The sequence below is a fragment of the Anomaloglossus baeobatrachus genome, chromosome 3, assembly GCF_048569485.1.
Source record: "Anomaloglossus baeobatrachus isolate aAnoBae1 chromosome 3, aAnoBae1.hap1, whole genome shotgun sequence".
In the NCBI taxonomy this organism is placed as follows: domain Eukaryota; kingdom Metazoa; phylum Chordata; class Amphibia; order Anura; family Aromobatidae; genus Anomaloglossus; species Anomaloglossus baeobatrachus.
The window spans coordinates 12796847-12810843 of NC_134355.1; the positions used below are offsets into that span (position 1 = coordinate 12796847).

At 54.0% G+C, this 13997-nt stretch overlaps 1 protein-coding gene across 4 annotated transcripts in view; it reads left to right on the plus strand.

Moving 5' to 3' along the window:
- The window catches only part of DAAM2 (dishevelled associated activator of morphogenesis 2), a 319005-nt gene that overhangs the window by 86411 nt on the left and 218597 nt on the right, over positions 1-13997 (plus strand). The gene's annotated exons all lie outside the window — the stretch shown is intronic.

Consider the following 13997-nt stretch of genomic DNA (forward strand, 5'->3'; position numbering starts at 1 on the left):
ATTTCGTGGTAAATCCGTGGTTTTATTGCAGGTCTTTGATGCCTCTTGTAACTTTGTGGCATTTACTTTGCTTTTAGTTTGTTCTGAAATCAGATTGTTGTGGATTGTACAATCTCCATAGACTTCATAGTTCAGCGAGGAGGCGCAGTCCGGCACGGCCGCGCAGCACGGACATATCCCGGGACACTTGGATTACTTTCTCCAGGGGAAGGGGCTTGTGATAAAATGTGGTTACAGTGTAGGGACAATCTAGGGACAGTACAGGCCACGGACCTCTAGACCCCGGCCGCTAAACAACCTCTATTCGGTTATGTAGGAGCCAATCAGCAATGGTTTTCTCGCTTGTTGATGATCATTCTGTGCACATAATGATAGTATCGCCAGCAGAGGACGATGTGCTGCTGACATCAAGGATTCAGACACCGATGACCAGAAAACGAGCGTCCGTAGGACTTTGTGGTTCCCGAATTTCACTGTTAAACTTATCTTCTTGAATTCTTCGTAAATGCATTAACATGAGCGTCTCCACATATCTATGACCATAAGGGATCAGAATATTGCCACATTGCCGATCACTAGCTCTAGTATCTATAATAGGAGATGTGGGGCCATGAAATTAATGCAATGCACAATTCATGGTTGCAAGGTGAAATGTGCAAAAACTTTCCCCACAATTATTGGGAATTTTGATGACAAACTATCATTACATGGGCCATACTAAATAACTGCATTTATTGCAATGTCATGTTGGGCGCCTTCTCTTGGCCGGCGGTTTGTAGTGTTGGGCGCCTTCTCTTGGCTGTTGGTTTGCAGTGTTGGGCGCCTTCTCTTGGCCAGTGGTTTGTAGTGTTGGGCGCCTTCTCTTGGCCAGCGGTTTGCAGTGTTGGGCGCCTTCTCTTGGCCGGTGGTTTGTAGTGTTGGGCGCCTTCTCTTGGCCAGTGGTTTGTAGTGTTGGGCATCTTCTCTTGGCCGGCGGTTTGCAGTGTTGGGCGCCTTCTCTTAGCTGGCGGTTTGTAGTGTTGGGTGCCTTCTCTTGGCCGGTGGTTTGTAGTGTTGGGCGCCTTCTCTTGGCCGGCGGTTTGCAGTGTTGGGCGCCTTCTCTTGGCCGGTGGTTTGTAGTGTTGGGCGCCTTCTCTTGGCCGGTGGTTTGTAGTGTTGGGCGCCTTCTCGTGGCCGGTCTGGCAGTTTGTAGTGTTGGGCGCCTTCTCGTGGCCGGTGGTTTGTAGTGTTGGGCGCCTTCTCTTGGCCGACGGTTTGCAGTGTTGGGCGCCTTCTCTTGACCGGTGGTTTGTAGTGTTGGGCGCCTTCTCTTGGCTGGGCTGGCAGTTTGTAGTGTTGGGTGCCTTCTCTTGGCCGGCGGTTTGCAGTGTTGGGCGCCTTCTCTTGGCCGGTAGTTTATAGTGTTGGGCGCCTTTTCTTGGCCGACAGTTTATAATGTTGGGCGCCTTCTCTTGGCCGGCGGTTTTTAGTGTTGGGTGCCTTCTCTTGGCCAGCAGTTTGTAGTGTTGGGCGCCTTCTTTTGGCCAGCAGTTTATAGTGTTGGGCGCCTTCTCTTGGCCAGCGGTTTGCAGTGTTGGGCGCCTTCTCTTGGCCGGTGGTTTGTAGTGTTGGGCGCCTTCTCTTGGCTGGGCTGGCAGTTTGTAGTGTTGGGCGCCTTCTCTTGGCCAGTGGTTTGTAGTGTTGGGCATCTTCTCTTGGCCGGCGGTTTGCAGTGTTGGGCACCTTCTCTTGGCCAGTGGTTTGTAGTGTTGGGCGCCTTCTCTTGGCTGGGCTGGCAGTTTGTAGTGTTGGGCGCCTTCTCGTGGCCGGTCGTTTGTAGTGTTGGGCGCCTTCTCTTGGCCGGCGGTTTGCAGTGTTGGGCGCCTTCTCTTGGCCGGTGGTTTGTAGTGTTGGGCGCCTTCTCTTGGCTGGGCTGGCAGTTTGTAGTGTTGGGTGCCTTCTCTTGGCCGGCGGTTTGCAGTGTTGGGCGCCTTCTCTTGGCCGGCGGTTTATAGTGCTGGGCGCCTTCTCTTGGCCGGCGGTTTTTAGTGTTGGGCGCCTTCTCTTGGCCGGTGGTTTGTAGTGTTGGGCGCCTTCTCTTGGCTGTTGGTTTGCAGTGTTGGGCGCCTTCTCTTGGCCGGCGGTTTGCAGTGTTGGGCGCCTTCTCTTGGCCGGCGGTTTATAGTGCTGGGCGCCTTCTCTTGGCCGGCGGTTTTTAGTGTTGGGCGCCTTCTCTTGGCCGGCGGTTTTTAGTGTTGGGTGCCTTCTCTTGGCCAGCAGTTTATAGTGTTGGAGGCCTTCTCTTGGCCGGCGGTTTTTAGTGTTGGGTGCCTTCTCTTGGCCGGCGGTTTTTAGTGTTGGATGCCTTCTCTTGGCCAGCAGTTTATAGTGTTGGGCGCCTTCTCTTGGCCGGTAGTTTATAGTGTTGGGCACCTTCTCTTGGCCGACAGTTTATAGTGTTGGGCACCTTCTCTTGGCCGGTGGTTTACTGTTGGGCGCCTTCTCTTGGCCAGCGATTTGTAGTGTTGGGTGCCTTCTCTTGGTCGGTGGCTCCAAATACTCAGCGTGTGCATGGGGTCTTATTTACATAATAGGAGCAGAAATTCTGCAACATGAAAAGCTCATTGTGGGAACATAGACTTATACTGCAGTCAACTCCAGAGCTGAATTCACAATTCTGCCTCTTTTCTGTGGGTAAGGAGCAGTTAGGCTTCGTTCCCACAGTGAGATTTTAGTGTTGTTGATGTTGCAGAGGTTCTGCACCTGTTATGTGAATTAGGCTGCTTTCACACCTCCGGTTTCTGCAATGCGGCACACTCCGGCACTTTGCAGAAAAATCGCAACCGTTTTTTTTTTTGCTGCCGGTTGCGTTTTTTCTGCATAGACTTTAATTAGTGCCGCATTGTGCCGCATGGCCTTGCGTTCCATCCGGTTTTTGCCGCATGCGGCAGATTTAGCCGATGCGGCGGCCGGATGGAATGTTGCCTAGCACGTTTTTTCGTGCGGCAAAAAAAAACGCATGCATGCCTATGGCGGCTGGATGCGGCGCGATGCGGCAAAAACCGCATCCGGCCGCCGCATGCGGTTTTTGCCACTGCGCATGCTCAGTAGCATGCCGCAAGCGGCAAAAACCGGACGGGCCGCAAGGGAAAAACTTATGCAAAGGATGCGGTGTTTTCGCCGCATCCGTTGCATAGCTTGCACAGCCGGATTGAGCCGCACAGCTCAAGCCGGATGTGTGAAAGCAGCCCTTGGCTACTTCTATATGGGGGTTTTTTATTTTTTATTTTACATGATCTTTTACCACGTTTTTGACGTTAGTCTCTTTCTCCGTTTGATGTGTTGTGCTTTAAATAAAGCTTTTTTTATATTCTCTAGTATTTGGCTTTGACAAAACTCTGTTGATGACCCTATTTGTGGATTACATGCGTTTTTAAATCCATTCACTTTGCTGGGACCGTCAGACGCTGGGTTTTTAACAAGATGCAAATAAAAACTCAGCAAAAACCTCCTGGTGGGCGCACAGCTAGCGCTAAAGTCACATCAATGCCGATTATTCACACCTCAGGGCAGTGACTGCAGCTCTGGATGTGACTGGAGCACTGCATGTGACTGGATCTCCGGATGTGACTGGAGCTCTGGATGTGACTGGAGCACTGCATGTGACTGGAGCTCTGGATGTGACTGGAGCTCTGGATGTGACTGGAGCTCTGAATGTGACTGGAGCTCGGGATGTGACTGTAGCTCTGGATGTGACTGGAGCTCTGGATGTGACTGCAGCTCTGGATGTGACTGGAGCTCTGAATGTGACTGGAGCTCCGGATGTGACTGCAGCTCTGGATGGAACTGGAGCTCTGGATGTGACTGGAGCTCTGGATGTGACTGGAGCTCTGGATGTGACTGGAGCTCTGGATGTGACTGGAGCTCTGGATGTGACTGCAGCTCTGGATGTGACTGGAGCTCTGAATGTGACTGGAGCTCCGGATGTGACTGCAGCTCTGGATGTGACTGGAGCTCTGGATGTGACTGGAGCTCTGGATGTGACTGTAGCTCTGGATGTGACTGTAGCTCTGGATGTGACTGCAGCTCTGGATGTGACTGGAGCTCTGGATGTGACTGGAGCTCTGAATGTGACTGGAGCTCCGGATGTGACTGGAGCTCTGGATGTGACTGGAGCTCTGAATGTGACTGGAGCTCTGGATGTGATTGGAGCTCTGGATGTGACTGGAGCTCTGAATGTGACTGGAGCTCCGGATGTGACTGGAGCTCTGAATGTGACTGGAGCTCTGGATGTGACTGGAGCTCTGAATGCGACTGGAGCTCTGGATGTGACTGCAGCTCTGGATGTGACTGGAGCTCTGAATGTGACTGGAGCTCCGGATGTGACTGGAGCTCTGGATGTGACTGGAGCTCTGAATGTGACTGGAGCTCTGAATGTGACTGGAGCTCTGAATGTGACTGGAGCTCTGAATGTGACTGTAGCTCTGGATGTGACTGGCGCTCTGAATGTGACTGTAGCTCTGGATGTGACTGCAGCTCTGGATGTGACTGTAGCTCTGGATGTGACTGGCGCTCTGAATGTGACTGGAGCTCTGGATGTGACTGGAGCTCTGGATGTGACTGCAGCTCTGGATGTGACTGGAGCTCTGAATGTGACTGGAGCTCTGAATGTGACTGTAGCTCTGGATGTGACTGTAGCTCTGGATGTGACTGTAGCTCTGCATGTGACTGGCGCTCTGGATGTGACTGGAGCTCTGGATGTGACTGGAGCTCTGGATGTGACTGGAGCTCTGGATGTGACTGGAGCTCTGAATGTGACTGTAGCTCTGGATGTGACTGTAGCTCTGGATGTGACTGTAGCTCTGGATGTGACTGGAGCTCTGAATGTGACTGGAGCTCGGGATGTGACTGTAGCTCTGGATGTGACTGGAGCTCTGGATGTGACTGCAGCTCTGGATGTGACTGGAGCTCTGAATGTGACTGGAGCTCCGGATGTGACTGCAGCTCTGGATGGAACTGGAGCTCTGGATGTGACTGGAGCTCTGGATGTGACTGGAGCTCTGGATGTGACTGGAGCTCTGGATGTGACTGGAGCTCTGGATGTGACTGCAGCTCTGGATGTGACTGGAGCTCTGAATGTGACTGGAGCTCCGGATGTGACTGCAGCTCTGGATGTGACTGGAGCTCTGGATGTGACTGGAGCTCTGGATGTGACTGTAGCTCTGGATGTGACTGTAGCTCTGGATGTGACTGCAGCTCTGGATGTGACTGGAGCTCTGGATGTGACTGGAGCTCTGAATGTGACTGGAGCTCCGGATGTGACTGGAGCTCTGGATGTGACTGGAGCTCTGAATGTGACTGGAGCTCTGGATGTGATTGGAGCTCTGGATGTGACTGGAGCTCTGAATGTGACTGGAGCTCCGGATGTGACTGGAGCTCTGAATGTGACTGGAGCTCTGGATGTGACTGGAGCTCTGAATGCGACTGGAGCTCTGGATGTGACTGCAGCTCTGGATGTGACTGGAGCTCTGAATGTGACTGGAGCTCCGGATGTGACTGGAGCTCTGGATGTGACTGGAGCTCTGAATGTGACTGGAGCTCTGAATGTGACTGGAGCTCTGAATGTGACTGGAGCTCTGAATGTGACTGTAGCTCTGGATGTGACTGGCGCTCTGAATGTGACTGTAGCTCTGGATGTGACTGCAGCTCTGGATGTGACTGTAGCTCTGGATGTGACTGGCGCTCTGAATGTGACTGGAGCTCTGGATGTGACTGGAGCTCTGGATGTGACTGCAGCTCTGGATGTGACTGGAGCTCTGAATGTGACTGGAGCTCTGAATGTGACTGGAGCTCTGGATGTGACTGGAGCTCTGGATGTGACTGCAGCTCTGGATGTGACTGGAGCTCTGAATGTGACTGGAGCTCTGAATGTGACTGGAGCTCTGAATGTGACTGTAGCTCTGGATGTGACTGTAGCTCTGGATGTGACTGTAGCTCTGCATGTGACTGGCGCTCTGGATGTGACTGGCGCTCTGGATGTGACTGGAGCTCTGGATGTGACTGGAGCTCTGGATGTGACTGGAGCTCTGAATGTGACTGTAGCTCTGGATGTGACTGTAGCTCTGGATGTGACTGTAGCTCTGGATGTGACTGGAGCTCTGAATGTGACTGGAGCTCGGGATGTGACTGTAGCTCTGGATGTGACTGGAGCTCTGGATGTGACTGCAGCTCTGGATGTGACTGGAGCTCTGAATGTGACTGGAGCTCCGGATGTGACTGCAGCTCTGGATGGAACTGGAGCTCTGGATGTGACTGGAGCTCTGGATGTGACTGGAGCTCTGGATGTGACTGGAGCTCTGGATGTGACTGGAGCTCTGGATGTGACTGCAGCTCTGGATGTGACTGGAGCTCTGAATGTGACTGGAGCTCCGGATGTGACTGCAGCTCTGGATGTGACTGGAGCTCTGGATGTGACTGGAGCTCTGGATGTGACTGTAGCTCTGGATGTGACTGTAGCTCTGGATGTGACTGCAGCTCTGGATGTGACTGGAGCTCTGGATGTGACTGGAGCTCTGAATGTGACTGGAGCTCCGGATGTGACTGGAGCTCTGGATGTGACTGGAGCTCTGAATGTGACTGGAGCTCTGGATGTGATTGGAGCTCTGGATGTGACTGGAGCTCTGAATGTGACTGGAGCTCCGGATGTGACTGGAGCTCTGAATGTGACTGGAGCTCTGGATGTGACTGGAGCTCTGAATGCGACTGGAGCTCTGGATGTGACTGCAGCTCTGGATGTGACTGGAGCTCTGAATGTGACTGGAGCTCCGGATGTGACTGGAGCTCTGGATGTGACTGGAGCTCTGAATGTGACTGGAGCTCTGAATGTGACTGGAGCTCTGAATGTGACTGGAGCTCTGAATGTGACTGTAGCTCTGGATGTGACTGGCGCTCTGAATGTGACTGTAGCTCTGGATGTGACTGCAGCTCTGGATGTGACTGTAGCTCTGGATGTGACTGGCGCTCTGAATGTGACTGGAGCTCTGGATGTGACTGGAGCTCTGGATGTGACTGCAGCTCTGGATGTGACTGGAGCTCTGAATGTGACTGGAGCTCTGAATGTGACTGGAGCTCTGAATGTGACTGTAGCTCTGGATGTGACTGTAGCTCTGGATGTGACTGTAGCTCTGCATGTGACTGGCGCTCTGGATGTGACTGGAGCTCTGGATGTGACTGGAGCTCTGGATGTGACTGGAGCTCTGGATGTGACTGGAGCTCTGAATGTGACTGTAGCTCTGGATGTGACTGTAGCTCTGGATGTGACTGTAGCTCTGGATGTGACTGGCGCTCTGGATGTGACTGGAGCTCTGGATGTGACTGGAGCTCTGAATGTGACTGTAGCTCTGGATGTGACTGTAGCTCTGGATGTGACTGTAGCTCTGGATGTGACTGGAGCTCTGGATGTGACTGGAGCTCTGGATGTGACTGGAGCTCTGAATGTGACTGTAGCTCTGGATGTGACTGTAGCTCTGGATGTGACTGCAGCTCTGGATGTGACTGTAGCTCTGGATGTGACTGGCACTCTGGATGTGACTGGCGCTCTGGATGTGACTGCAGCTCTGGATGTGACTGGCGCTCTGGATGTGACTGCAGCTCTGGATGTGACTGGCGCTCTTGATGTGACTGGCGCTCTGGATGTGACTGGAGCTCTGAATGTGACTGGCGCTCTGGATGTGACTGGCGCTCTGGATGTGACTGGAGCTCTGGATGTGACTGGAGCTCTGGATGTGACTGGCGCTCTGGATGTGACTGGCGCTCTGGATGTGACTGGCGCTCTGGATGTGACTGCAGCTCTGGATGTGACTGGCGCTCTGGATGTGACTGGCGCTCTGGATGTGACTGGCGCTCTGGATGTGACTGGCGCTCTGGATGTGACTGGAGCTCTGGATGTGACTGGAGCTCTGGATGTGACTGGCGCTCTGGATGTGACTGGAGCTCTGAATGTGACTGCAGCTCTGGATGTGACTGGAGCTCTGGATGTGACTGGCGCTCTGGATGTGACTGGCGCTCTGGATGTGACTGCAGCTCTGGATGTGACTGGAGCTCTGGATGTGACTGGAGCTCTGGATGTGACTGGTGCTCTGGATGTGACTGGCGCTCTGGATGTGACTGGAGCTCTGAATGTGACTGCAGCTCTGGATGTGACTGGAGCTCTGGATGTGACTGGCGCTCTGGATGTGACTGGCGCTCTGGATGTGACTGCAGCTCTGGATGTGACTGGAGCTCTGGATGTGACTGGAGCTCTGGATGTGACTGGCGCTCTGGATGTGACTGGCGCTCTGGATGTGACTGCAGCTCTGGATGTGACTGGAGCTCTGGATGTGACTGGAGCTCTGGATGTGACTGGCGCTCTGGATGTGACTGGCGCTCTGGATGTGACTGGCGCTCTGGATGTGACTGCAGCTCTGGATGTGACTGTAGCTCTGGATGTGACTGCAGCTCTGGATGTGATTGCAGCTCTGGATGTGACTGGAGGAGATTTCATTTTCATTCCTAGGAGGATGTAGCCGGCACAATGCGGGGTCTTTCTGGTGCAGTTTGGCACTTGTTTGCAGACCCCTTTCTTGGCATGGCTCCCCATGGCCGTGTGCTTGGTGCTGGTCCAGTAGTGGATATTTCGGGGGGCAGAGGGGATCCCTGCTTTCCGCACACTGGTGACCGGCTGATGAATGCAGTGTAATGTTCCTCCGCCCGCAGCTGCTTCCAATGATGCCATTAATCTCCTATTTGCGGTGTAATGGCGGGGAGCGCTGATTAATGACCGTGAAACACTCGTCTTTTTGCTGCAGAGACGGCGGCTCCTCACTACAATGCTGATGTGTGGACCTGGCGGTGACCGGCCCCTGCAGAGCTCACAGGCTCCATTATATTCACATCAGCAGTAATAAATCCCCTCACCCCGCACAATGGGGCCGCTGTGTCAGTGCCGCCACATCTACCCCAGCCCGTGTTACCAGGGCACCGCTGTGTCAGTGCCGCCACATCTACCCCAGCCCGTGTTACCAGAGCGCCGCTGTGTCAGTGCCGCCACATCTACCCCAGCCCGTGTTACCAGGGCACCGCTGTGTCAGTGCCGCCACATCTACCCCAGCCCGTGTTACCAGGGCGCCGCTGTGTCAGTGCCGCCACATCTACCCCAGCCCGTGTTACCAGGGCTCCGCTGTGTCAGTGCCGCCACATCTACCCCAGCCCGTGTTACCAGGGCGCCGCTGTGTCAGTGCCGCCACATCTACCCCAGCCCGTGTTACCAGGGCGCCACTGTGTCAGTGCCGCCACATCTACCCCAGCCCGTGTTACCAGGGCACCGCTGTGTCAGTACCGCCACATCTACCCCAGCCCGTGTTACCAGGGCACCGCTGTGTCAGTGCCGCCACATCTACCCCAGCCCGTGTTACCAGGGCTCCGCTGTGTCACTGCCGCCACATCTACCCCAGCCCGTGTTACCAGGGCGCCGCTGTGTCAGTGCCGCCACATCTACCCCAGCCCGTGTTACCAGAGCGCCGCTGTGTCAGTGCCGCCACATCTACCCCAGCCCGTGTTACCAGAGCGCCGCTGTGTCAGTGCCGCCACATCTACCCCAGCCCGTGTTACCAGGGCGCCGCTGTGTCAGTGCCGCCACATCTACCCCAGCCCGTGTTACCAGGGCACCGCTGTGTCAGTGCCGCCACATCTACCCCAGCCCGTGTTACCGGGGGGCCGCTGTGTCAGTGCCGCCACATCTACCCCAGCCCGTGTTACCAGGGCGCCGCTGTGTCAGTGCCGCCACATCTACCCCAGCACGTGTTACCAGGGCGCCGCTGTGTCAGTGCCGCCACATCTACCCCAGCCCGTGTTACCGGGGGGCCGCTGTGTCAGTGCCGCCACATCTACCCCAGCCCGTGTTACCAGGGCACCGCTGTGTCAGTGCCGCCACATCTACCCCGTCCCGTGTTACCAGGGCACCGCTGTGTCAGTACCGCCACATCTACCCCGGCCCGTGTTACCAGGGCACCGCTGTGTCAGTGCCGCCACATCTACCCCGGCCCGTGTTACCAGGGCACCGCTGTGTCAGTGCCGCCACATCTACCCCAGCCCGTGTTACCAGGGCACCGCTGTGTCAGTGCCGCAACATCTACCCCAGCCCGTGTTACCAGGGCACCGCTGTGTCAGTACTGCCACATCTACCCCAGCCCGTGTTACCAGGGCGCCGCTGTGTCAGTGCCGCCACATCTACCCCAGCCCGTGTTACCAGGGCACCGCTGTGTCAGTACCGCCACATCTACCCCAGCCCGTGTTACCAGGGCGCCGCTGTGTCAGTGCCGCCACATCTACCCCAGCCCGTGTTACCAGGGCACCGCTGTGTCAGTACCGCCACATCTACCCCAGCCCGTGTTACCAGGGCACCGCTGTATCAGTGCCGCCACATCTACCCCGGCCCGTGTTACCAGGGCACCGCTGTATCAGTGCCGCCACATCTACCCCAGCCCGTGTTACCAGGGCACCGCTGTATCAGTGCCGCCACATCTACCCCAGCCCGTGTTACCAGGGCACCGCTGTGTCAGTGCCGCCACATCTACCCCAGCCCGTGTTACCAGGGCACCGCTGTATCAGTGCCGCCACATCTACCCCAGCCCGTGTTACCAGGGCACCGCTGTGTCAGTGCCGCCACATCTACCCCAGCCCGTGTTACCAGGGCGCTGCTGTGTCAGTGCCGCCACATCTACCCCAGGCTAGGTTATCGGGGGGCCGCCGCTGTGTCAGTGCCGCCATGTCTACCCCAGCCCGTGTTATCGGGGCACCGCTGTAAACATCACATGGCACAGTCTAAACTATACCGTAAATGATGGAGTCTGATGATGCCAGCCACAAAATGACATTATGTGTCACACCGTAGCAGGAGCACAGGCTGCACCGAGGGTCTCGTCACCCGCAGATTTATCCTGGTATTGCTAAAACCATGGCTGATGTATCGATAGTGAGGTCATCTCCCTGCATTGGGAAATCACCGATGACATCATCGGGTAGCACAGTGACATCATCGGTTAGCACAGTGACATCATCATGTAGCGCAGTGACATCATCGGGTAGCACAGTGACATCATCGGGTAGCGCAGTGACATCATCAGGTAGCACAGTGACATCATGGGGTAGCACAGTGACATCATCGGGTAGCACAGTGACATCATCGGGTAGCACAGTGACATCATCATGTAGCGCAGTGACATCATCGGGTAGCACAGTGACATCATCGGGTAGCACAGTGACATCATCGGGTAGCGCAGTGACATCATCGGGTAGCACAGTGACATCATCGGGTAGCACAGTGACATCATCGGGTAGCACAGTGACATCATCGGGTAGCACAGTGACATCATTGGGTAGCACAGTGACATCATTGGGTAGCGCAGTGACATCATCATGTAGCGCAGTGACATCATCATGTAGCGCAGTGACAGCATCAGGTAGCACAGTGACAGCATCAGGTAGCGCAGTGACATCATCATGTAGCGCAGTGACATCATCATGTAGCGCAGTGACATCATCATGTAGCGCAGTGACATCATCATGTAGCGCAGTGACATCATCATGTAGCGCAGTGACAGCATCATGTAGCACAGTGACATCATCATGTAGCACAGTGACATCATCAGGTAGCACAGTGACATCATCAGGTAGCACAGTGACATCATCATGTAGCGCAGTGACATCATCATGTAGCGCAGTGACATCATCATGTAGCGCAGTGACATCATCATGTAGCGCAGTGACATCATCATGTAGCGCAGTGACATTATCATGTAGCACAGTGACATCATCATGTAGCGCAGTGACATTATCATGTAGCACAGTGACATCATCATGTAGCGCAGTGACATCATGTAGCGCAGTGACATCATGTAGCGCAGTGACATCATCATGTAGCACAGTGACATCATCATGTAGCGCAGTGACATCATGTAGCGCAGTGACATCATCATGTAGCACAGTGACATCATGTAGCACAGTGACATCATCATGTAGCGCAGTGACATCATCATGTAGCGCAGTGACATCATCATGTAGCGCAGTGACATCTTCATGTAGCGCAGTGACATCATCGGGTAGCACAGTAACATCATCATGTATCGCAGTAACATCATCATGTAGCGCAGTGACATCATCAGGTAGCGCAGTGACATCATCATGTAGCGCAGTGACATCATCAGGTAGCGCAGTGACATCATCATGTAGCGCAGTGACATCATCAGGTAGCGCAGTGACATCATCAGGTAGCGCAGTGACATCATCATGTAGCGCAGTGACATCATCATGTAGCGCAGTAACATCATCATGTAGCGCAGTGACATCATCATGTAGCGCAGTGACATCATCATGTAGCGCAGTGACATCATCAGGTAGCACAGTGACATCATGTCAAACCCTCTGCAGAAATCTCTCCTGTCCCAATTGTCTGCTACAATGTATCAATGTGAGATGCAATGAAAGCAAACCCTCAGCTGTGAGCATTTACTGCAGAGGATTTATTCAGCTTTTGGATGAAAACAAACATGTTTTATTTTAATTAAGACAAGACAAAAGTTGGGAAAATTGTAAGAAATTACAAAATAAAGTACATCTGGGGAGTCACACGAACATGTTCCTTGTAAGAGGATTAGAGTAGCTCCTGCTGAATGCTCTGAACACTCAGGAAACTGAATAACTTTGTGATGAGGTCACTGTACTGTACGATGTCATAAGTGATGTCACTGTACTATCTTGTCGCATCTAATGGATATGACAATCCTGGGCGGCTGCAGGCTGCTATTTTTAGGCTGGAGGGGCCCAATAAGCATGGGCGTCCCCAGTCTGAGAATACCAGCTCCCAGCTGTCTGGCTCTATCTTGGCTGGATATCAGAATTGGGGTGACCGCACGCCATTTTTTAAATTTTTTTTTTTTTTTTTAAAAAAAGTCGCATGTGGTTCATCCTATTTTGATACACAGCCAAGATAAGCGCATGGCTGGGAGCTGCAGCCTGTAGCCGTGGCTTTATCTGTGCTGGGTATCATAATATGGGGGATCCTACGCCAATTTATTTTTGTATTTATTTATTTTTACTGTACGATATAGACCTGCAGAACGGGTCTGTGATTGGAGGCATCAGACTCAGGGTGGGGGTGGGTCTGACTTTAACCAATCACAGATGCTGGTGGGCGGGGGAAGCAGTGCATATGCAATGAAGGTAATGAGCAGCCCCAGAAGCAGCTGCGGAGCAGTGTACAGCCGTGCAAGTTACTTGGTAAGTATGAAGTGCTTGCTCCTACCCCTTTGCGTCGGATTCTGGTCTCCATAGATTATATGTGGACGAGCATCCGTCCAGATACCAGGGATCAATCCCCCGCTGTCCCCATGTCAGTGGGGGATTGATCTGCCATCACTAGTGAGAAATGCAGGGACAAAATGCAAAAAGAATTAACATGCTGGTCACCACAGAGCTGCAGACCAAAAAAGCTGCAATGTGCGCACAGCAAAAATGAAATGTCATAGACTTTGCTGGGGAACGAACTGCATGCAGTGTGGTGACCCAAACTGCACCCAAAAAATGGGGCAAAAATGCAGTGTGTGCATGAGGCCGTATAAGCTGACAGTGAGCGCCCCGACACTTTCAGCTTCTGCACACCCTCTAGTATTTGAGTTCCCGGTCGCTGCAGTATTTCCACGTGTCGCCCATCCCCACACACTTCTGTCCCCCCTCCCCTGCACACTCCTGTCCCCCCCCCCCCGCACATTCCTGTCCCCCCTCCCCCGCACACTCCTGCCCCCCCCACATACACTCCTGTCTCCCCCCCGCACACTCCTGCTTCCCTCCCCTGCACACTCCTGCTCCCCTCCCCTGCACACTCCTGTCCCTCCCTGCACACTCCTGTCCCTCCCAGCACACTCCTGTCCCTCCCCGCACACTCCTGCTCCCCTCCCCCGCACACTCCTGCTCCCCTCCCCCGC